Here is a 24,243-nt window from a genome sequence, read left to right as displayed (position 1 = left end):
ACACATTGTATTGGAAGTTCTGAAGGAAGGCACTTTTCTTCTGTTACAGACTTGGCTAAATCAATGGAAACTCCATACTCTTTGTCTTCATTCTTCTTTCCTCGCCACTTCCTATAACATCCCAGATACACCAACCCACAGCCCACAAACAGCCCTGTGCCACCCACCAGGGGGAGATGAAAAGAGCTCTGACGACACACTCCCTTAGCTCCTTCCCCCTCTCACCCCTGGGCTCACTTGTCACCAGCTACTTCCAGCTGAAATGCATGGTGCCTCTCAGCAGGTGAGTTCTTCTGGCTTTACTTGAGGGTGAGGGCTTTTTGGTTTATTTTGTTTTTGTTTTGAAGACCAGCTCCCGTCTGGTGGCCATATGTAGCCATCTGGGCTTCCCATAAACCACCATAATGACAAGGCAGGACTCATAAAATCATTTTCGTTTTCCATAGACGGGCTAATTTGAATTTAAGATATGGTGTGTTCAGCATGTTCAGAAGATAGGACCCTCAAGTCAAGTTAACCTACTGTTAGATTTTTCTGCCATTCATCCACCCCGGGAGATCTCTCTGCTCCTGACCCTTTCAGCACCTCCTTGTCCCTGTGGTCCTAATTTGGGGGTAAGACTTGGCTCCCTCCAGGCCGTCTATCAATCATTTTTGCTCCTTATGCAAACACAGACAGTTTTGTCATTATTCTAAAAATAAGTGCTTTTAAGGAGGCTGGGAACCAGTTTCTCTTGTTCTGTTCTATAGCCATTTTTACTTGTAGTGGCAATAACCAGCCATGCCTACTGTTTTTCAATGTGGTAATATGGTTCTCTCTCTGATATAAACAACTCACCTTTTGGCCTTGCAGTTTACTCGCCGGGGAGCATGATTATTTTCTTTATTGCCTTGTAAAATAGCTTGCCTGTCACATTATAGCTTAATTGGGAACACAAAATAATAAATAATTTAAAACAAGGAAAATTGCTGTCAATATGGGGAGCTGAATAAAAACACGGCCCCGGCATACGTCCCTCCAGTGTCACTCAAGGGTTCTAGAACACAGGGCTTTAAATCATATTTGGCATCAAGCACGCCTTTGAAACTTTTCTGAACTTGTTTTTGCCTCCAATTTCCCAATAAAAATGGTTCAAATTATTTTGGTTTTTTTTCCAAAGCATATTGAACCTTTCTTGTCATCAGATTTGTCCAACAGAAAGGATGTTAATATTGCTCACCATTGACCCATCTGTAAAACGGCGGACAGAATAGTAACTGCATGTCTGGGTGGCTGAAAGGACTGACAGGAGGAAATCCATGTAAAGTGCTGAACAGAAGGCCTGGCACAGAGTAAAGACTGCAGAGATGTGAAGAATAGAGAAAGTCTGGTGCTTTTTTACACACATAAACATTCGGATGCAAATAGAACCAGTGCCCTTCCCTGAAAAGATGGGTTTGACCACTTAAAGAGCTTACCTCTGGGGAAAGGAAGGAAGGATCTGGAGTGGGATATGGTCCCTTTCTCGTTATTTACTCTGTGATGGCTGATTTCATGTGTCAACTAAAATTATGGGTAGGCTATGGTACCCAGCTGTTTGGTCAAACTCTAGTCTAGATATTGCTGTGAATGTATTTTTTAGATGTGATTAACAATCACATTCAGCTGGCTTTGAGAAAAGCAGATTACCCTTTACAAGCTAGGCCCCTTCCTATCAGTTGAAGGCCTTAGGAGCAAACACTGAGGTTTCCTGGAGACCAGGAATTTTGCCTTAAGACTGCAGCATAAAAACCCTGCGTGAGTTCCCAGCCTGCTGGCTGCCCTTCAGATTTGGACTCAGGACTGCAATATCAATGCTTACCTGAATTTCCAGCCTGCTAGCTTGCTCTACAGATTTCAGATTTCCAGCCCCCACAATCCCATGAGCCAATTCTTTAAAATACATCTCTCTGCAGATATAGATATAGATATACATATACATCCTATTGGTTCTATTTTTCTGAAGAATCTTGACTAATCTGCTACCCTTTTGTTCTATTTGAATTTATTTTTAACCATATTTTTCATAAAAGAAGATATTGGATTTCAGGGTACAGATGGACGTGGGGCAAACTCTTTGATACCTCCTCATTCAATCTCTGAGCCATGCAATCATGGGGACTGCTAGTGACACAGACAGTTTAGAAGCCACTGGAGTATGTCACCTTGTGGCTTCCAGCCAGGCATGTGCTAACTAGACTCCAATTCCAAGAGTTGCTGTTGGCTCCCAAATTGTGTCAGTTGTCAAAATTTAAAATACCTTTTAGTGATAATCTGGGGCCTATCATATATCATCAGGAAATCATTAAATTGCTGTAGTATAATATGTGATATTGTCTATACAAGCACTTAATCTTCTGAAATGCAGAGATGATTTTGGGGTCTCCTAAGCAACTGTTTAATCTGAGTCACGAGTAGGGATAGATCTAGCCACTTAAGAGCTATCTCATTCTGGCAAATCCCCTACCTTTCTGGGCCTCATTTGTTCTTGAAAATGAGAAAGGTAGAAGTAAATTGTCTTTTAAATTTACTCTCAAGTTCCACTAAGTAAAAAGCCCCATGAATATTGCACTGCCTGGTTCAGCTGCTGTCATACACCCTTTGCAGCCAAAACCAACTTTTTTCCTAGGAGCTTAGGCTCATGGGACTCACTTTGCTGAAGACAATGGGACATTGGCCCCAGCAATGGTTCGTTAGTCCAACATTAAGTGGGAAAGCAGAAGAGCCCTAAGGTTGGGGAACTTAGAAAAATGCCAAAATGTTGAACATGAGCAAAGTACAGATTAAGAGGAAAGCTTCATGTAAGAGGAAGATACATTTGTAGACATCAAATGCCAGCATGATGCATAATTGGCAGTCTGTGCCTTGATCTGATGAACTTTTCTGATTGACACCATTATGTTGGAATCTACGGTATGGCTCCTACCTCCATTCTGTGACTGTTTTGTTTTAGGCACATGCATGCATTATTTTACTGAATCTTTACAACCAAGCTATGAGGTTGGTATTATTTTCCCATTTTTTTTTCAAGTGATGATAGGTACTGAGGATCAGATTGTTAAGTAACTTTCCTAGGGCCAGATTATTAAACTGGTAAGTGGTGGAGCTAAGATTCTGTTTTTTGCAACCCCAAAAATCCATAGATATTCCTTTGTACATCTGTGTTATGAATGATTGCAAAAAATGAATGAGTGAATGCATAATTTGATTAGCTTGTTTGATCATTTATAGCAATAAATTACCCCATTCTTTGTATAACACATTTTACAATAATTTTCAGAACTGTACTTACATGGATGAGGAGGTAGTCCCCAAAATGTGAAACTTTGGTATTGCAGGTTCTCTGAGGCCAGAAAGCACGCGGAGCCAATGTCGTCTTTTTGAGTCTGAGAATTTGGTCAAACAAGGGGTGTTGTCAGAGACATCACAGGGCCACCCATACATAAATGGTCATTACTCTAAATTCTTTGTTCTGGGAATCGATGGTGAAAATCTCACCCTTGAGTGTCAAGCTGTCACACTGGGTAGATGAGATAAGTCACATACACTTGCGTCATTGCAATTGTCTCATAGTTACTCATGCATGCTTGTTTTTAGGAATAGGTATTTGATGAAAGAATTCATGACCACAGGGCCCAACTCAGGAGTAGGTAGGCAGAGGCCGAGGTGCTGCAAACAGAGGGACCTCATGGCCATACCAATGGGAAAAAACAAAGTACTCCCAGGCCTCTCCCCCACCCAATATCCTCCTCCTCTTCTTCTACTGAGAAAGCCTCTTTCTGAGAGATAGAGGAGGGACGTTGTCTCTAAAGAGTCATTGTTAAATTACACAATTTTTCCTAGGACAACACAGGATTGTGAGGAGTGAGTTGAACAGTGTCTTAGTCTGTTGTGTGCTGCTATAACACAATATCTGAAACCAGGTAATTTACAGTGAGCAGAAACGTATTGGTTTATAGCCCCCAAAGCTGGGAAGGCCAATAGTAAGGTGCTACCATCTGGTGAGAGAACTTCTTGCTGCATCATCACATGGCAGAAGGTGAGAAGGTGAGAGAGAGGCGGGGGAACTAAACTCACCCCTTTATACCAGCACAAATCCCAACCATGAGGGGGGCATGCATGGCCTTATCACCTCTTAAAAGTCCCACTTTCTAATACAGCTTAAATTTCAACATGAATTTGGGAGGGGACAAATATTCAAACCATAGCAGGCACCTTCCATTCTAGACTTTTGTTAGCATGGATTATTTGATCGAATTATATTATGGAATTGTGCCGAGACAGGGGCCCTAATGATTAACTGGGTACAGTGTCGCGGGTGGAGCAGAAGAGCTGGGCAGCAGCAGAGAGCAGCATTAGGCCAGGTCCAGTGCGCCAGTCGGGAGCTGGGCAAGAGTAGCCCAGAGTGTGCACAGATCCTTGGGCTTTTCCAAACAGGAAACCTGGGCATTCAATACTTTGGATAGTTTGAGGGGAGTGGCAAACTAAGGCAAAATATGTTAACAATTTGAACTTGATATCCATTAGAAGCATAGTAATCCCAGTTTTGAAAAACTTCAATCAAAATCATTCAGGTTTTTTAACAAGTTCTAGAAATACATTTTCTAAATGAAATATGAATTGGATGTAATACAGAAATGGCAACCACATGCCTCATCTCTTCCCATCTGCTGGGTTTTCTGCGGCGTGATGTGGTAGAATGCAGCCTGGAAGAAGTGTCTTGGGTCATGAGTCCCCCACTCACTTGCTGTGTGGTCTTGGGCAGGTTTCATTTCTCTGAGGCTCGATGCCCTCATCTGTAAAATGAGGAGAGTGAGTGGATGATTTTTCAGTTTTTTTCTAGGTCTAAAACTCTGTGATTCTTCCAGAAGTTTTTTTGTTTGCTTGCTTTGTCCTCTGCATTCTATTTCAATAGGAAAAGGGAAAGAGGAAAAGCAGAAAGAAAGAGAGAAAAAAAAAAAAGAGACCCAAATATTAAATAAGCCTCAATCCAGTATCAAGCACCCTAGAATAATGAGAAATTACTAATTTCTGATTAATTAATTACATTTATTAATCCTGATCATAATGTAGGAAATACACAGTGTTACCGTCACCATTTCACAGGTGTGGACTCCAAGGTTAAACATTTGACCAAGGTTAAGTAGATGTCTTAGTCTATTTGGAGAGCTATGACAGAATACTTTGAAGTGGATGGCTCAGGAAAAACATTTGTCGTCATTCTGGAGGCTGGAAGTCCAGGATCAGGGTGCCAGCACAATTAGGTTCTGACGAGGGCCCACGTTCTGACTTGCAGGTGGCCTTCTCGCTGTGTTCTCCACTTCACATCGTGGACAGTTCAAGGGGTCTTTCTGGGGCCCCTTTTATTAGGGCACTTACGTGATTTTGAGGAATCTGCCCTCATGAGCCACTCACCTCCCAAAGGCCCCATCTATTCATACTATCTTATTGGCTATTAGGTCTTAGCATATGAATTTGGGTGGGGGACATAAACATTCCTTCTGTAGCAGTAGTTAAAGTGATCATTTAACACAAATAGGGGTGACTTCAGAATGCGTCTTCTTTCCCACGCTGTCTTTGCCACACTGTCTCCCGAAAGGGGTAGAAAAAAAGAGGAATAAAGTTAGACAGTGGGAGTGGAGAGGGAAGAAGAGACGTTGAAAGATCAGAGGAGACACATGTGACACGGACTACTCACAGTGATTCCAGCAATTGCTACACAGACGCCTCCCACACGATGGTCGTAACCTTGGTTCTCATCCACTGCGTGGGAAAGCTGCAACATGCTCCTCGCTGGCCAACGGTGGTTCATCCAGGGTGACTCTCAGCAGAGAGGTGTGCGTGCTGGGTCCAGCAGCGTCCGCCAGGGACACATGTGGAGTTTCATAACAGTGTCTGGGTACCTCTGATGTCCTGGCTGGAGAAAGTTTAGAGACATAGCAAGGGAGACAGATGGATTAGGGAAGTGGGGGAGGACCAGACAGGTCTTTATTTCCCTACTCCTCTGCGTTATATGTCTCTAAAATTAACACTGCAAGAACTATGCTAAGAAGCAAGCTTTTATATTATAAGGATTAGAGCCACCAAATCAACCTTGTGCACATGGCACTTCCATCACCTCAGGCTGTGACCTCTCATAGGTCTTGGTCCCCCAGGTTTGAGGAGATGAGTCCCCTTGGCTGAGGCATTTCTAACAGGGCTGGAGGATTTCTGCAGGAAGTAGTTATGGGTGAGTCAGGACCTGGCGCTCATCCCTCTGAGTCAATAATGAGCTGATTTCTCCGTGGGTTAGGAACGAGTGGAGGTGGAGTCTTAAATAAGTGGCAAACCGGACCGCGAGCTCTCCCGGCACCTTCTCTCCAGGCAAGGAGGTTAATGCCAACGTGTTTCCTCAGTCCCAATTTGGGTCATTATATTTTTAATTATCTGTTAATTATCCCTATAGATTCAACAGGATACATTATCTTCCATTTCCTACCTTTAACTTGAAAGCACTGATGTGCTACTCAGGCTGGTGACTAATGAACAAAGCCACATCTCCAAACCTTGCCTACCCTCTTCTCCAGTCTCCCCCATAATTCCCTCACCTTTTCTCATGACGTCTCTCTCTTGAGTCCTAAATAATGGCCTTAAAGAAAGGCACATGCAGCCGGGCACAGGGACTCCTATTTGTAATCCCAGCACTTTGGGAGGCTGAGGTGGGTGGATCACTTGAGGCCAGGAGTTCGAGACCAGCCTGGCGAACGTGGCTAAACCCCTCTCTACAAAAATTAGCCGAGTTTGGTGGCTCATGCCTGTAATTCCAGCTACTTAGGAGGCTGAGACAGGAGAATCGCTTGAACCCGGGAGGCAGAGGTTGCACTGAGCCGATATCGGGCCACTGCACTCCAGCCTAGTTGACAGAGTGAGACCCCATCTGAAAGAAAAAAAATTGGAAAAAAGAAAGAAAGAAAGAAAAGCAAATGTGACTGGGCGCGGTGGCTCATGCTTGTAATCCCAGCACTTTGGGAGGCCGAGGCGGGTAGATCACGAGGTCAGGAGATCGAGACCATCCTGGCTAACACGGTGAAACCCCGTCTCTACTAAAAAATACAAAAAACTAGCCGGGCCTGGTGGCGGTGCCTGAAGTCCCAGCTACTCCGGAGGCTGAGGCAGGAGAATGGCGGGAACCCGGGAGGCGGAGCTTGCAGTGAGCCGAGTTCGCGCCGCCGCACTCCAGCCTGGGAGACAGCGCGAGACTCCGTCTCAAAAAAAAAAAAAAAAAAGAAAAAAGAAAAAAGAAAGGCAAATGGCAGGTGTTGATCTCCTTAATGAATTCATTTGCCTTTTGTTGGTTCCTGAAGAGAGGGAGACAGAGGTCACACAAAGAAAACTGGGAAGGGGAAGGCTGCGTGTCTCCTGCTCACCTCCCTGCGTCCGGAGGGAGCGGAATCCGGAATCCCTTAGTGAAAGGCGGCACCCCCGGGACTGGCTCCCAGGGCTGGGGCTGGAGGGGCCTCGGTGAATGGCTGCCCTCTGAATCCCCTCCCTGCTTGAACTCGGGCCCTCCTCTCCTCTTCACGTCTCCCTGGGAAAGCAATACCAGGCGGAAAGGGAGAGCACCTCTGCTATCCGTGCACGGGGATTCACCCAAACCCATAGCGTCCTGGCAGGAAGAGGCGAGCGCTGGGGTCCGGCCTGCTGGGAGGGAAGAATGGAGAAGAAGAAGGAAAGTCCAAGGAGAAGCCTCACCCTCATAGCTCATTTTGGGACAGCCGGCCTGCCCTGCCACACAGAGGTGCTGGGGAAGTGTGTCCACTGAGGGACCCTTAGGGAGACCTCCGGCCACCGAATGAGGCTCTCAGCTGACTCCTCCTTAACTTGTTGGTGATCCTGTCCCAGGGTTAACATAGACCAGGGTCTCTCAACCTCAGCGCGATGGACGTTCTGGGCCAGGTAATGCACTGCTGTGGGGGCTGCTTCAGGCACTGTGCGAGGCACAGCGGCACCCTGGCTCTATCCAGGACATGTCGTGAGCACCGCTTCTCCTACGGTGGTAACCAGAAGGGTCTCCAGACGTGGCCAAATGAGAAGCACTGATGAATATCTATTCCTAGGCCAGGCATGGTGCCTCATGCCTGTAATCCCAGCACTTGTGAGGCTGACATGGCAGAACCACTTGAGCCCATGAGTTCAAGACCAGCCTGGGCAGCATAGTGAGACCCTGTCTTTACAAAAACGTAAAAATTAGCTTGCTGTGGTGACGTGTGCCTGTAATCCCAGCTACTTGGTCAACTGAGGCTCGAGGATTGCTTGAACTCGAGAGGTAGAAGACTCAGTAAGCTATGATTGCAGCACCGTACTCCAGCCTGGGCGACACAGTGAGACCCTGTCTTCAAAGGAAAAAAAAAAAAAAAAGCAAAAAAACCCCCCAGAAACTAAAATCCAGCCAGAAAAGAGAATTATTGCTTCCTTTCTAGACCACATGAATGGATTTTCTTATTTAAGATGTATGCAAAGCAACTGTAACCATTCAGACCACTCTTCAGGGGTTAAGGACTTTCAAAGAAAAGCGCATCAGACCCTGATGGCCCAGGGCTTCCCAAAGCAGCCTCTTGGGGCGGGGCCTACAGGTGAGCAGACATAAGGAAATGAGGCCCAGAGAACACATTCAAAGGGTGACTAACAGCCCTGGTTTGCCTGGGACTTTCCTGTGTTCGGCGTGGAAGTCCCTCTGTCCTGGGAAGCCCCTCTGCCTAGGGCACATGGGGACAGTGGTTAGTGGGTAGGCTCTGTGTTTGGCTTCATTCAAGGTGGTTTTGGCTGCTTGCTTGTCATTCTGAGTGTGGGGACACACATGTTATCCTGGTAAGCAGCAGGTGAGAAGGGGACTTTGATCAGCTTCTTGCTGGATTTAGAGAAGAGCAGATGCCCCAGGCTTGTAGCTGCCATTGCCTCTGTCATTTGGAAAATGAGAGTTACTAAGAGGTGAGGTCAGGTGAGCAGGGACCTGCTCCTGACCCTTGCTGAGATAGTGCCTGGTGTCTGTTCACGCTGGGAGCCAGGATGGCTTCCATGGGTACACAGGTCCACATGCGAGAACTGGTGGCAGGACGGGTGAGGAAGGCCAGCTGTGTGTGTGTGTGTGTGTGTGTGTGAGAGAGATTCACACTAGAAAGTTGCTTTGCCACCTGGCACAGGTGAGGCTGTGACTCCTCCTTGCCCTCCATGTCACTGAAGCTGTGGTTGCAGAGGTCCCTCGGGGCTTGTGAGCTGCTGCAAGCACTTCAAGTCTGGGGACCGTCTGTTTCCTGTCTGCTATTTATGACCCAGAACATTGTCTCTAGAACTAGCCTGCACTTCAGTCCCACAGGGAGCATGCTTGCCACTCATATCTGCCCTGCGCTATTTGCAGTTTTTGTTTGTCTTAAATATAAACTTTTCTTGCTTCTTTAAGTTTTAAAGAAAAAAGTATTCTCTTTCTTGAAGGAGAAAAGATTGATTTTTTTCCTCCTTAAATTATGTAGATAGAGATATGTCTGCACTTGGTTAGTCTCATGTGTACCAAAATGTCATTACTTATAGGAGAGCCTGGGATTTTCAAGAATAGTAACATGGTAATTTGTCTTTCAAATACTGTTTTACTTATAGCAGCAATAACAGGAAATGTGTACTATTTTTCAGTGTTATAATCTGATTCACCCTTTGATATAAACAGCTTTATCTCATCTCATTGTTTATATCACATTCCTATTCCTCTGGAAAGAACAATATTTTTCTCTCTGAAAAGTAATATATTCTTGTCTAAGGATGGCTTAAATAAGTAACAGATGGTCCTTTTTGTGTGAGTGTCCCCTACCCCCACTCAATCTCAGCATTTGATCAGATAGGAAAATCAGTATTTATTTTGAACATTACGTGTGCCTGAACTTACAGGTTTGTTACCAACCTGATGTATTTTATTTATGTGATGGTGTTGTTACTTGGATAGTTTTAGAATATAGGCAATTGAATAAATTTATTTGTGCTTGTCAAGTGGAATGTGTTTAACAAATCTCTTTCCTGGTTCATAGTTACCCAGGTCAGGTTAGTCATGGAAAAGATGGACTGGAATGCTCGGTGTGTGCCACATGGTCTTGGCCATAAAATAGAGTTCACTGTATACCAGGCTCTCACCATGCAACTTAGTTATAACATAGTTCTATTGTTAAAATTCATTCTGGGACCGGGACTAAATCTTTCTTGTCAAAAAATAAGTTTCATTCCTTGGCTTGGTTCGGGGGAAAGGCATACAATTAGAAGCCGGGAGCTCTCCTTTGCTGCCTTGCTAGCTGGGTTAGTTAAGGCAAGGGCACGTGGCCACCTGGGTCTGTTTCCTGTCTACGGAAGGAGGACGCCTAACTTACCACAAGGGCTATTGAGAATGTAACATGGGGTAATAGTTATGAAAGTGCTTTGAAAGTTCAAAGGCACCTAAAATAGCATTTTTTAAATATTAAAATCAAGCAATTAAATACGTTGCATAACAATAGACTCTTGTCTATAACATCATGGTTAATAGGTTGGCCTTGCTGTCAAATGAATTTCTTTGAAAAGACGTCTTTTCTTTGTAAAGGGAGCTTCAAGGAAAGAAACACAGTATGCATAAGAGCCCTACTGCAAACTTGTATAAACTGCCACTCTGATGGGGGGATTGGTGCTAATTCATTTTTGCACTTAAGCATCAGAGTCCTTTGAGCCTAGTAGGCCCTTAAGTATATTTTGAACAAAATCGTGATTATTGTTGTGGATAAGCTCTTTGTGCTCTCCGTTGCCTATTTTTATAATTGTTAAAAATGATCTTTTTTTCCCTACTAGATAGAAAGTTGAGAACATGATCCCTTATGCTGACATCTTCTCTATCTGCTTGTTTTTATGGTCTGCGAATGACGTTTTTTGCATGCACCGTTACAAAGTATATATATGATTATTGTTGAAAATTTGGGCCAGGCGCAGTGGCTCATGCCTCTAGTCCCAGCACTTTGGGAGGCCGAGGGAGGATGGATCTCTTGAGCCCAGGAGTTCAGGACCAGTTTTGCCAACCTTGTCTCTACTCAAACTACAAAAATTAGCCAGTTTCATAACCTGATCTCAAAATAACTAACTAACTAAATAAATAAATAGATTAAAATATAAAATGCAAGAAAAATGGAAAAATAGAGATGTACAGAAAAGAAATGAACACCCACTATCCTCCAGGTGTCATAGGGTCAGATCTCCAACATATATGGTAGTGTAGAAAGAGGCAAGTCACATAACAATATTTATTATGATAGCAATTACATAAAGAAAATATATGTGTACCTATTTATACAGATTCGTATGCATCTGTATCTGTGTGTGTATGTATATGAATGGATAATAAACATATACAAAGGATGCATCAGAATGCACAGATTAAATCCAGAGAGAAAGCAGACAGAGACATTCAGAGGAGAGAGGAATCCTTGCAGGCAGGAATATGTGGGAGCTTTATGGAGGAGGCTGCATTTGAGATGAGCCTGGGAGGACTTGTATGACTTTGATAAGTACAGAGGGATGGGAAGCATCTTCCCATCAGAGCGGTATATGAAGAAAGCGTGGTGTGAGGCCTCTGTGCGGCGTGTTTGAGGGTGTATGAGTAGTCCAGTCTCTCACTGCACCTGTAGAGAGGTGAGAGAGCCTCTTGAAAAGCTGGACTAGAGAGGCTGGAGGAATGGGAAAGCCAGTTTAAAGCAGTGGGAATCAACCTTTGAAAGCTTTGGGTGAGTGAAATGAAAAATTACGATTTTTTGAAGACCAATCAGGTGCTATTTAAGTAGAATGAATTAGAGTTGGTGGAGATGAGAGGTAGTAAGGAAAATAAGAAAAAGATTGATAATCTGGGTCTGAAATGACTGATCACTGGAGAAAGATAAAGCCACTGGAAACGGAATGGAAGATGTTATGAAGAAGTCATCAAACTTGGTGCCTGGTAGGAAAGAGGTACACAGAAGAAGAAAGGACCTAAGGAAGGTGTGAGCTACAGCATTTTAAATCTAAAGGACTGTTTGATGTGATGTTGCTATTGCCAGAAGCAGGGAAGACAGAAGTTGTATTCTACATAAAAAATGTATTATATTTTTTACTAGAAAAGATCTGAATGTCAGGAGTTGGTATGTGGTTTAAATTGTCAAGATTTTAGACTGCTGCTTCTTGGCAGTGTGATAGAAAATGCTGTAATGTGGTATGTTGCTGTAAATTAGGTTTATTGATTTGGTATTGTCAAGAAATATAACACCTCAAAAATAGGCAGACTAGAGAAAAGGATACCTCACTGGCAGGTGTGGGTGCCACTGTATGATTTTCTAGCACCAAAACGCACGACAAGCTAGCAGTGTTGGTGCTGGTGCAGATTACATGGAAAGTAGCCTGTGGTTTTTCCAAGCCCATTGAATGGGAAATCTATGTCCACCTGCTGTCCGCACCCTGACTCTGGCCATTTCTAATGCATATGGCGATTCTTCGTGGCATGTGGGAGAATAGATGACCTTCTCCATTTTTTGTTTTTGTTTTTGTTTTTGTTTTTTGTCAAATGGGTTTCACAGGTATATAATAAGATCTTGATTTACTTTTTTAAGGAAAAAGAGGACAATAATAAGAGGCTGTGATTTGAGGGTGAGAAACAAAAGGGCAGCTCCAGGGAGGGTGAGTCAGGAATGACCAAGAAGAAAGATCTGGAAATCTACTGGCTTCCTGCAGTGCTTGTGGCTTATTGATCCTGGCCCCATAGAATCTTCAGACTAACACAACCGTCCTTTCATGGCAGGAGATATTTGAGAATCTGGTGGGAAATTCTGTTTTTTAGTACACTTATGTTGTTTGAGGCAGCTTGCTTCCATTTTTCTATCATTTATGTAGCTGAGATAATGTTGTGAAAGATTTTTCATCAATTAAATTAATATATACTATGAAACAGATACAAATTTGACATGTTTAACAATGAAGTATAGCTTTAAAATGTCTTTTAAAAATCACAAGTTAGAATAGTTGTGATCACAATCAGAACTAATTTTTTTTACGGTAAGAATAACAAATATATTTATGGCTATTATCATCTTTTCCTGAACACAGATATTGGCCCTTTAAGAATTGTACTTTAAAATCATTAATTATACTTAAAATCATTAAGATGAAAGTTGATTTCTTATCTTTTGGTATTAATAAAGAGAGTATTTCTGGAATTGTAAGTAGAAGTAGGCAAGGAATATGTTTCAATTTTTAAAGTGTTTTGTATGATTTTATCAGTTACCGAAAAGCATGTGCTTTTGTTATTAACCAGTTCTGTTATTTCATTTATGCACAATAGTAACATTTTGAAATTGTACCTGCAACAAGCCATAATTGACAACCTTAAGACCACATTAGGGGCGTTATTGGATAAGAAACAAAAGTTGCTTTGAGTCCTCAGCTCTCAGCGGTGCTGAGTTTCCTTTGCTGTAAGCCTGAGGATTGGCAAATCTTCAGCCTGACTTAGAGAGATACTCTTCCCACAGCTATTTCCCTTCAAAGCGCATTCTTAGCGGAGCTTCTGTCATCCGGAATTCTTCCTCTAAGAGCCAACATGCTCTCTTTTCAGGTTTTCTTTTTCTTTTTCTCTATATTGAGTTGACTCTCAATTGGTGGCTTGAGAAAATACCAAAGATCTTTTTTGTTTTTGCTGCAACCGGATCATGAATACTGATTTTCCACGTAAAAACGCTGTGTGGGGCCGGGCGCGGTGGCTCACGCCTGTAATCCCAGCACTTTGGGAGGCTGAGGCGGGCAGATCACGAGGTCAGGAGATCGAGACCATCCTGGCTAACACGGAGAAACCCCGTCTCTACTAAAAATAAAAATAAAAAAATTAGGCGGGCGCGGTGGCGGTGCCTGTAGTCCCAGCTACTCGGGAGGCTGAGGCCGGAGAATGACGTAAACCCGGGAGGTGGAGCGTGCAGTGAGCTGAGATCCGGCCACAGCACTCCAGCCTGGGCGACAGAGCGAGACTCCGTCTCAAAAAAAAAAAAAAAAAAAAAACCCCAAAAAAACCCACAAAAAACTGGCTATGTGTGCATGAGTTTGTGGGGCAGGCTCTGCAGGGTGAGTCACCACTGCTGATAGCAGGAATGTGTACGTGGGGAAAATCTGAGGGAGCAGTCCCCACTCTTTCAGAAATTGTCCTTGTTGTTGACCTTCACCTGTCTGGGAGGGGCCTGAAGAACCTAGGTCTCCAGGTGACTCCTCGGGAGATGACAGACTACACGTTTTGGCACAGAGTAGAAAAGAGGTCTCTGATGAATGGTTGTCATACACACCCACCTTTGAGCTTCAGAATCCTATGCCTTGGAAGGAAAATAACTTTGGTTTTGGATGTCAACCGAAAGAGACAGCCAGGGACCCTTACTGTATCTGCATTATTTCCTACTGACCAGTCCATTTGCTGCCCTGCCCGAAGACAGTCACAGCATTCAGTGAGATAAATGCCTTAGAATTCAGACAATCCTGGCAACATGCAAGAAACTTCTTAAATAAAATAATCTCTAATGTGGCATGCACCGATAGTCACAGAAAGTGGAAAGGACTTTTCCTCACCATGTTGCAAGGTTGTCATCTGCCATTGGCTTAACTCTTTGAAAGATATTCAGATCTTGCTCATGTACATTTCAATCTGCTATCATTGCCTGTTTATGGAAAAACATTTAGTATGAGAGGATTAATATATACTTGTTTTAATTACATGTTAAACCATGTGAATATATACAGGATTACTATGTAGATTCTGAATAAATAAAGGATAAACTAAAATTATTCTCGTTAACCCAAGGTTCTAACCCAGAGTTATCATAGCTAATGGAATGTGTTTGACTTTCCCAGTCATTCCTCAGTGGGTAGAACCACCATTAAATTCACTAATAGTTTTAGTTTTAAGCTACAAACTAAATTAGTTTCAAACTAATTAGGCATACAGCCTTTTTAAAAATTCATATTTCTTTGTTGTTGATAACTAGTTTTCTTCCTAAGGATCAAAATAACAATATCATTCATTTACAGTGGTTTCCCTCCTTTAAATAAATGATTTTCTAATATACCTCAAAGAACTTTAATTTCTTAGCTTTTACACTCTTTTCCAAATAAATTCTAGGAAGTTCCCTGCATCCCTAAATATGAAGAAGCAATGATGTAATCCCAGAGAATGTTCTCTTTGGCCATCACAGGCCTAGCATCTTACTGTTAATCTTTCCTAAGAAAAACACGTCTTTCCTCTTGAAAGCTTGAGACTTTAAAAATAACAACTGTAAAGTGTTTTCATGTGGTAAATGCTCATCACAAATTATTATTTTTTCCCTGAATCCTACTGTGTTCCTTCTTGAAGAACGGGAGAAGGGGGAGAAGTTTGTTATGTGGTCCACCCATTTAGGACACAATCATTTGCACTAATTTAATACTTCCTGGGGAGATGTTACTAATTCTTCATTAGATGATCAGTTACGAAGACCATTGTTAAAAAAACAAACCTCTCATGGGAAATACACCCCTGCTAGGCTGAAGCAGAAAGAAAACCTTAACTTTGTTTAGAATCTGGACACTTTGACCCGTGAACTTTAAGTTCCTTTCCTGTAGGGTTCTTTAAAGCCATGGTGGCTGAGATAGACTCCCAGTGCTATGCCTGAGTACAAGCAGCTGCAGGTTGACTTTTGAGAAGCTGGACTATGATTATGCTGCTACGAAGAAATAAAAAACAAAGTTTCCCTGTGGTACATAAGGGAAGTTTTGTTTGATGGTGGTCTATGATTCAATTATTCCTGTCCAAATTATTCCGTTCTCTGATGAACAAAGACCTTATCAAGGATCTTTTCACAATTAAAAGCTCACTGAAAATAAGAGAAGGGCCAATAATACACAAACACACATATGTAGGTACCATACATACATACACACACATACATATGTACACACACACAAGACACACAAAAACGTAAATGAAGTTGCGTTTTTGCACTTGCTATCCTTGGCTGCTTCAGAGGCTGTGGAATTCTATACCAAGAGATGAAATGGTCTCCAACTGGTAAAAAGTCTATTTAATGGGCTTTGTGGAGCAGAGACAAAGATCATATGTGAGATAGTGTACGAGTACAATAAGAATGCCCTCTGCTTACTTGATCTGTTGATATTAGAGTCTAATAGTTCTGTTAGCTTAAATTGTGGAAATATCCATTTTCTCATCTACTCTGGGGGTCTTCAACTGAGCCAGGGTCAAGTCTAGACTCCCTGGGAGGAGCAGAAAGCCCTTGTGGTAAAAATAACATGCAAGCCAGCACTCTAAACTGAAAACAAAAAAATATATTAAGCTAACCAACTCAGTTTGCTGATTCTGTCCTCCAGGTCCTGGAGATAATTGTACTAATGTCAGGGAAACGGAGGGTTTTCCAGGTGTGCTTGTGCAAAGATCGTGCAGACTATTAACATTAACTGTGAGGTGTGTTCACAGTTGTTATTGGAAAACGTATCTGAGTAAGGAAAAGACAATTTAAACAAGACGTCAAAATTGGAAGTCGTAAAAGATGCGATCGATTAGACTCAACCAAAAATTTAAATTCCATTACAAAACCACTACAGTGTCAAAATACAAAAGGCAAACTAGAAACCAACATTGAAACATGATAAGGAACAATTACTGTTTATGATATGCAAAGAGGTTTTAAAACTCTGTGATAAAACCTCCAACAGAAGAATGGGCAAGTGATATGAGCAGGCATAGAAAACAAGAAATAAAAATACACAACATAAATATGCCAAACCTCACAAAATCTAAGTCAATACAAATGACATTTTTTTAGATGAAAAGGTAAATATTAATCCATAAGTTTGATCATTCTTTATTGTGGGTTTGGGGAAACAGACACTCTCATATACTCTTGGCAGGTATGCAAATTAGTACAAGAGGTTAAAAGAGTAATTTGAAGAATAATCTAATACAACTTAAAACGTTCATAACTGAACTATTTTGTCTATTCCAATTCTAGGGATGATTCTATAGAAACTCTTGTGCAATTGCATAAAAGAGAATATATAACTTGCAGTAACTGTTTGTAATGGTACAAAAATTAGAATCAATCCAAATATCTATTATTGCACAATGTACAAAAAATGTATATTGGGATACCATATTGTCATTTACATAAGATACAGACCTTCATATAATAACATAAGAAAGACTTAAAATAAATTCTAAAAGATGACTTCCAGGGGAGTCAAGATCCCATTTTTCCTTAAGAATATACTTTTATATATTGTACCTGTCCATTTTGGAGAAAATATTCCCAGCTTCAAATCACATCATCTGCAAATAAGTATAATTTTACTTTATCCTTCTCACTCTGTATGCCTTATATTTCTTTTCCTTACCGCTTTGGGCTGTGTAAGACTTTCAGTGTGATACTGAAGAGCATTGAGAGACATCCTTGCTACATCCTTGCCTTGTGGCTGCTTTTTAGGGGGGAAGTATTCAGTCTTCCTCATGAAGTGCAATATTAGCTAAAGTTTCATTCTTTTTGATTTTTTGGTGTGTTTTTTTTGTTCGTTTGTTTTGGGTAGGTGTCCTTTATCAGACATTCCTTTCTATTTCTAGTCTGCTAGGAGACTTTTTTTTTTTCTTCTTTTTAAATTGTAAATGGATGTGGAGTTTTGTCATGAACAGTTGTCCCTCAGTATTTTGGGGCTGTTGCTTTCAGGGCCCCCATGAATATCAAAATCTGACAATGCTCAAATCTCACAGTCAAGCCTGCAGAATCTCAAACACAAAAAGTCACAAAGTCAGCCCTCTAGGTCCTGGGTTCTGCATCCCACAAATCGTGTATTTTCCATGGAGAGCTCTGTATTTTTCCTTATCAACTGATGTGATCATGTGGTTGTCTTCTTTAGATGGTTAATATAGTAAATTACATTGATTGATTTTCTTTCTTTTTTGTTTTTGGTTCTTTTCAGTTGGATTGATTTTTTAAAATATTAAACCAAACTTGCATTCCTGCAATAAACCCACTTGTTTGTGGTAATATTCTTTTTATATATTATTGTATTTGATTGGCTAATATTTTGCATCTTTTTTTCATGAAGTATACTGCAGTTTTTTTCTTGTAAAAAAAAATTGTCTGGGTACTTCTGGCCTGTTAAATTGTTTCCAGATTTCCTTATTACCAGTAATCCGTCTATGAACTGTTTTTGTATGGATCCTTGGGGCACATAGATATGGACTCTCAAAGTAAACTTGAAAAATTCTTCACTAAAAGAACTCCATAACTCTACGGTTTGTGGTAAACTGTTGGCTGCCCAGCTGACATCTATTCTACCCTTTTTCCTTTGGTAGAAAACCACGCTTTTGTTCAAGAGGCTACGATGTCCACTATGACACACTTACAAATTCATACTCCCTTTAGCCACAGGTGACCATATAACCAGTTTAGGCCAATGAGATTCAAGTGGAAGTTTTTGGGGTACGGTTTTCAGAAAAGCTTTTATGATATTGACTAAGGTGGAAAACTCAACCAGGAAGAGCCTTTTCTAGTTTCCCTTTCCACCCATAACTTATTACTGAAGCTTGGAAGTGGAATGGCCACTTTTAACTAAGAAGATAAGGGTCTCCGTCTAAGGACATGGCAGTAAATGCCTGGCTCATGGGTGAGCAATTGGGCCAGCTGAGTTTCTGCCCCAGGACTTGGGTTTTGTGAGAAAATAACTCTCCATGTGCTTACAGTCCTACAATCAGATTCTACTCCATGAGGCCCAAATGCAATGTCCTGCAGACACCAGGCACACTTTAACTTTTTTCTTTCTCTGAATATCTCTTAGGACAGTGCTCTATAGAAGAGGGTAGTTTAATTAGAAAGGGACTTGGAAGTCATCTTGCTCTTGATAATGTCTCTAACAAAGACACCAGCATTAAGTGACTTGCTCAAAGTAAATGGTGAAAGTTGAAAAGAGAACCCACATGTGCTGATACTAAGTTACTTTTTCACCCTCCTGTGTGATTGTTGATGTTCACTTCCTGGCATCTCAGTACCTTATTTATAACACATAGAAAATAAAATTTATCCTCCTCCCTCATAGGGTTAATGTGAATGTGTACAAGAGATTATTTTCCTCATTTTTAAAAGCCTTTATTTTTAGTAGAAAAATCAATAGGCATATTGTGACTTGAATTAATATTAATGATCCTCATTGGACAACTGTGAAGTTAGTAAAATATGTTGGCTTTCAGTTGAAAAATATTGACTGGAATAGCATCATGTGGAAAACACTGTGCTTAGCTTAGAGGATATAGAGGTCAACCCAACAGACGAAGCCTGCCTGCCCTTGTGGGTACGACAGTCCAGAGGTGGACACAGATGTGAATCAATACATTGAGCAAACAATTACTCCATTATGATTGTGAGAAATAATAAATGACATTTTATAAAATTGTTTCCCTGAAGACTCTTGAGCAAAGTTACTGGCATACACAGACCCACAATCTGTGGGCCCCAAGGGCTAACACTACTTCTGGACAGCATTTTAAAGACACTGAAAACTTCATGGGGATGTCATTCTAGGAAACCCTGGGATTGTACCAGGAAAACTAGAAATAATACTTCCAACCTCAGAAGGCATCCACATATTCTCAAATAAATTAATCAAAAATTAACATTTTCTTAGCTTAGGTTTACTCCCAAATAATCACAGATATATTGGAGAAGCAGCATTATTTGGGTTGACTGTTTCACCTTTGTTTTCTCCATACTCTGTACATTTCTTCATGATTTTTTGAGATGTGGGTCCTGGGTGCTGACACCAGTGTTTCTTCTCCTCACTAAAAGTTAGTCTATTTTTCCTTCTGAAGGACTAAAATTGAAATGTACGTGATCAGGGTGATGGGATTAAAGAATTTAATGAATTACAGAGTATTCTATTAAAGAATAGAGAACATTCTTATAAACCATGAATTAATTTTTATGAATTAGGTCCAAAGAGCTTAAGTAAAAAGCTAATATTTCATAAGTAATTCCAGCCCTCTTTAATAGTACAAGTCTCTGGTGTGTAATATTTAGGTAATGATTATCATAAAATAGACATCTTTTGAGGGCAATTATGTGTTCTCAATACTTCTTTATGACAGAGCTGGGAGGAGGATGTCATTACATTTGACAGTATATTTATCTCACCTAATAGTCATGATATTCTGATGGAAATGCAGTTATCTTACTATATGCGAGTGTATTTCTGGATGCACCGAATACCGATTGTGCCACTAAACCTGTTCAGACATGAAAGATGGCACATCTCAGTGCTCAAAAGTATGGGCTGTTTCTAGCCATGTGGAGTCAGTGGTTTTGTTTATGAAAACAAAGCTTTACATCTGCAGGGTAAATTTTCCTGGGGGCAGACCAAAGCAGGGAAGGAGAGAGAACTCAGAGAGATGAGCAGACGAGGGCCTGTCCAGGAAGTGAAAGGCGCACTCGAAGAGAAAGGGGAGGATTTGTGCACTGGTGTTTTTTTTTTTTTTTTTATTTTTTAAGGAAATTGGGATAGACTGAGACAGGCCTCTAGGAGAAGCAATGAGCTAGCCACATACTCCTACCTATGTCTACATTTTTTATTCTTGTTTTTGGACTAATTTAACATGGAGGATATGATAGTAACTCATATTGCTATAATGTTTTTAGGTTTTCACAACCATTTCGGAATATTTTATCTGAACCTCCCAATATTCCAATAGGATAATGATGACTGTTGTTCCTCAATTATGCAGAGCAAACAGAGGCTTAGAGTAGAATTCAGTTAGTGCAAAATGAAACCAGAACCCAGAACCCCAAACCAGGCTTCCAAAATCCAGGCTCTGCCATGGGATGACAGGACCATGTCTGAAACATCCTGTGGACTCACGGGATCGACTCCCATCCTGACTCCTGGCTACTCATTTCTCAAAGCCTAAGGGGTCCAAATGTAAAAGTTACTGAGTCAGCTCATGGTTCGAAATTATTCTGGTTTCTGCTAGTGAACCCATTAAGTCAATTATCCAGGTATGAAAGAGTTGGAGTGGAAGGGAAGAAATATGAATTTGTTTTTTTATTGTTTTTTTTTGTTTGTTGGTTGGTTTTTGTTTTTCTCAACTTAGGAAATAAGGCCCATAGAATGCAGAAAGCTAAATATTTGCAATTCTAGTCTCCCTCAGTGAGGCACAGCCTTGAGAAAGCCCTTCATCCTTCATCTTCCTTCTTAGTTGGCGTTTGAACTTGATGACTGGAGGTGGAGCAGCTGTCTCGTGATTCTGATGCAACAGTCATTAGGAAAAGTTCTAGGGAGTTAGGGAGGCACTAGCCCAGACGCTGAACCAAGGCCAGTAGCCACTGACCTCTGCATGTCGGAACCTGATTATGGACGTTCTTGTTAATCATGCAGTCTGTTCCAAACTGATACATGTGTCCAAAGTTTTCCTAAGCATCTATCTTTTTGATGATAAAGAGATACACTAGATAAGATGAAATAAATTACATTAAACTATGCATTTTTCAAAAAATCACATAGTTCAAATACTTTTTTTAACTCTAAAATTGTCCAAAATTCAATTTTTTTTCCTTCTATTTTAGATTCAGACAGATATACTCATTTCCTTAGTCGTAGTTGCCCTGTGAATGCATTACTGTCAATCGGTAGTGATGCGCCTCATTCAGTATTCGAATCAAAAACCACATCTCACCGGGCGCTATGGCTCATGCCTGTAATCCCAGCACTTCAGGAGGCTGAAGCAGGTGGATTATTTGAAGTCAGGAGTTTGAGATGAGCCTGGCCAACATGGTGAAACCCCTCTAGTAAAAATACAAAACTTAGCTGGATGGAAGTGGCGGGCTCCTGTAATCCCAGCTACTCAGGAGGCTGAGGCAGGAGAATCATTTATGCCTGGGAGGCAGAGGTTGTAGTAAGTTGAGATCATGCCACTGCACTCTAACCTGGGCAATAGAGTGAGACCTTGTCTCAAAAAAAAAAAAAGCACATCTGCTACCAGAGACAAAGGATGAAGGCTTTCCTGCCTAAGGGCACTGATATGGTTGATATGGTTTGGCCGTGTCCCCACCCAAGGGAAGTCGGTCAGGAGTTCTCAGAGACTTTGCCGATATGAAGGACCTCCTGAGGATACGGCCTACCCTACAGCAGCTTGTGGAGCGTGGAGGGTCCACCCTGACTGGCTGAGCCCTGCACAGCAGATGTATTTGGCATGAGGGGCATAGCCATTTTAACATCCCCTCCCTGCCCCCACATACGTACACTGGACACATATTTTTCTGCTATAATGATAATCACTTACAATCATATTTTCTTGATTTGTTCTTTAGTTTTGAGGCAACTAACGATTTAAAAAATGGAGTTTTTATTTTAAAGAATGTATTCAATATCAGTAACATAGTTCACGTATGAACTAAAGTTCGCACTTACCAGAGAAAAATATTACACGTTTAGTTTGTACTATTTCACTGTCATAGATTTTAAACTTTCTCTAGATCTCCAAGTAGACTGAGAGAATTGAAGCATCTCTAACTGTGTCATCTACACAGTTGCTATGCTTTTATAGCTTATTTCAAAGCCACTGTTTAAATGCTGGAATATTTCCTCCCTCAGGAACTGGGGACATGAGCTGTGGCTGAAGTGAACTCAAAGAATTCCAAATTTTTAGGAAGTCACTGTTGAAACTGCCATGTGGTACTGATTGCAGGTATACCAGGGGCCAAGCATAACCAGGATTTCTCTGAAACTTTATTTATTAAAGGATAAGTAATAAAATGTGCTAATTTGAAGCTTATGTATATTACTAAAACTTGACACTGCTAAGTAATTGCTTAGAATTTACGGAACGGAAGTTTGTGTCTCGGAGGGTATTATTGTCACTGATACTGTTCAGCTTTGCAGACACATGGGGATAACCAAAAGCAGAGTTTCAGCTGGTTTTATTATTGTTTCCACATTCACTACAGACAGTATACCCGTAGTTATTCCCTGAACTGGGCGGAGATCCCCCACCTGCAGGGCCACCTCGAAGTCCTGGGGAGCACAGCTGGCCTGAGGAAAAGGCCACCAGGTGCAGGGAGAGAGAGAAGGAGCATGGCTTCCTGTGGATTTTGTTGAGCTCCTGGAGGAATCAGGCCTATCTTGGGACCTTACCCATGAGATGACACGTTTTCTTTGTTGGTGAAGTCAGGGTATATGGGTCTGTCTAGTCCAAGCCACTTGACGTTTTAAGATGAGATGTGCTTGCTCTTCTTTGGGTCTCCTGCCCTGCCCTGTGCTCTGTGAGGCTGGCTCTGTGGACCGAAGCACCAGGCTCTCTTGCCCTCTGGCTCCCAGCGGTTTTGACCACTGGGGAACACGGGGTGGTTTTGGAGGATGGGAGGGGCAGGAAGGAGGGGGGCTCACTCCATTGCTTCCTCATTGCCTCCAGGGTTCTGGTGGATGGTGCCTTTTGCTCTGCTCACTCCAGCTTCAACCCCGGCCATCTTCCTGGTCCAGCTCTTGCCAAACTCTGCTAAGACCACACTCTCCCCTTGTATTAGTCCATTTTCATGCTGCTGATAAAGGCATACCCAAGACTGGACAATTTACAAAAGAAGAGGTTTATTGGATTTACAGCTCCACATGGCTGGGGAGGCCTCACAATCATGGTGGAAGGTGAAAGGCAAGGACGAACAAGTCACGTCTTACACACGGATGGGTGCAGGCAAAGAGAGAGCACTTGTGCTGGGAGACCCCCATTTTTAAAACCATCAGATCTCCCGAGACTTATTCACTATCACGAGAACAGCATAGGCGAGACCAACCCCCGTGATTCAGTTATCTCCCACTGGGTCCCTCCCATAACACATTGGAATCATGGAAGCTACAAGATGAGATTTGGGTGGGGACAGAGAGCCCAACCATATCACTCCTCGTCCCTTCAGGGATAGGGTGGTGACCTCTTCCCCTGACTTTGCTAATCCCTGGGTGTTTGAGCACCCCTGGATGTTTCCCCAAACCCTGCCTACACCTTCCGAATGACCTCTCCATTGCGTATGCTTCAGATGGATCTTGTGTTATGGAGCCTTTTGTTGCTGTAAACCTGCCTGATAGATCAGTTATTTTTCAGCTGATTCAGAGATCTCTTTTTCCACAAATCCTATCTTATTCGAAAACCCTAATTAGAAAATTCAG

General features: G+C 41.8%; 1 long non-coding RNA gene across 1 annotated transcript; it reads right to left on the bottom strand.

Annotated features, from left to right (window-relative positions):
• Positions 1-5,027: 5,027 nt before the first annotated feature.
• LOC112611097 lies at positions 5,028-6,239 on the bottom strand. Its single transcript, XR_003116546.1, has 3 exons — positions 6,137-6,239; positions 5,717-5,935; positions 5,028-5,603 (listed from the first exon to the last, which is right to left on the bottom strand). It is a non-coding gene; the product is annotated as an uncharacterized LOC112611097 (long non-coding RNA).
• Between the last annotated feature and the right edge of the window lie 18,004 nt (positions 6,240-24,243).

This window comes from Theropithecus gelada, chromosome 17 (assembly GCF_003255815.1).
Source record: "Theropithecus gelada isolate Dixy chromosome 17, Tgel_1.0, whole genome shotgun sequence".
Classification (NCBI taxonomy): Eukaryota; Metazoa; Chordata; class Mammalia; order Primates; family Cercopithecidae; genus Theropithecus; species Theropithecus gelada.
The sequence above is the reverse complement of the archived record's forward strand: the minus strand, read 5'-3'. Positions and strand labels throughout refer to the sequence as shown.